Source organism: Nomia melanderi, unplaced genomic scaffold, assembly GCF_051020985.1.
Source record: "Nomia melanderi isolate GNS246 unplaced genomic scaffold, iyNomMela1 scaffold0014, whole genome shotgun sequence".
NCBI lineage: Eukaryota > Metazoa > Arthropoda > Insecta > Hymenoptera > Halictidae > Nomia > Nomia melanderi.
Window position 1 is genome coordinate 786,921 of NW_027475130.1, and position 955 is coordinate 787,875.

Genomic DNA, 955 nt, shown 5'->3' on the forward strand with positions numbered 1-955 from the left:
TACAGATTTTCGGTATCCCTCACCCAAAGTCATGTAAAAATCCAGCATATATATGGTGCTTTCTCGGGTGCTATTACAGATAGCGCAATATATCAAAGTGCATTGTCTGTAGGAGGCCCTGGCGCATGAATCTGTGCAGCGGGAACGACCTCGGACCACCAGGGGCCGAGAAAACCACCGACACATGGCATCGGATACGCAAGGTCATGTAAAAACCCAGGATGTATCTGGTGATATCTCCGGTGCTATTAGAGATAGCGCAATAAACCAAAGTGAATTATCTGCAGGAGGCCCTGGCGCATGCATCTGTGCAGCGGGAACGACCTCGGACCACCAGGGGCCGAGAAAACCACCGTCTCATGGGGCCGGACTGTCAGGATCAGGGAAAAATCCATTATATATCTGGCGATATCTCGGGTGCTATTAGAGATAGCGCGATAAATCAAAGTGCGTTGTCTGCAGGTAGCCCTGGCCCATGATTCTGTGCAGCGGGAACGACCCCGGACCACCATGGGCCGAGAAAACCACCGTCTCATGGGGCCGGACTGTCAGGGTCAGGGAATAATCCAATATATATCTGGTGATATCTCGGGTGCTATTACAGATAGCGCAATAAATCAAAGTGCATTGTCTGTAGAAGGACCTGGCGCATGAATCTGTGCAGCGGGAACGACGTCGGACCACCAGGGGCCGAGAAAACCACCGTCTCATGGGGCCGGACACTCAGGGTCGGGGAATAATCCAATATATATCTGGTGATATCTCGGGTGCTACTAGAGATAGCCCAATAAACCAAAGTGAATTATCTGCAGGAGGCCCTGGCGCATGCATCTGTGCAGCGGGAACGACCTCGGACCACCAGGGGCCGAGAAAACCACCGTCTGATGGGGCCGGACACTCAGGGTCAGGGAAAAATCAAATATATATCTGGTGATATCTCGGGTGCTATTAGAGA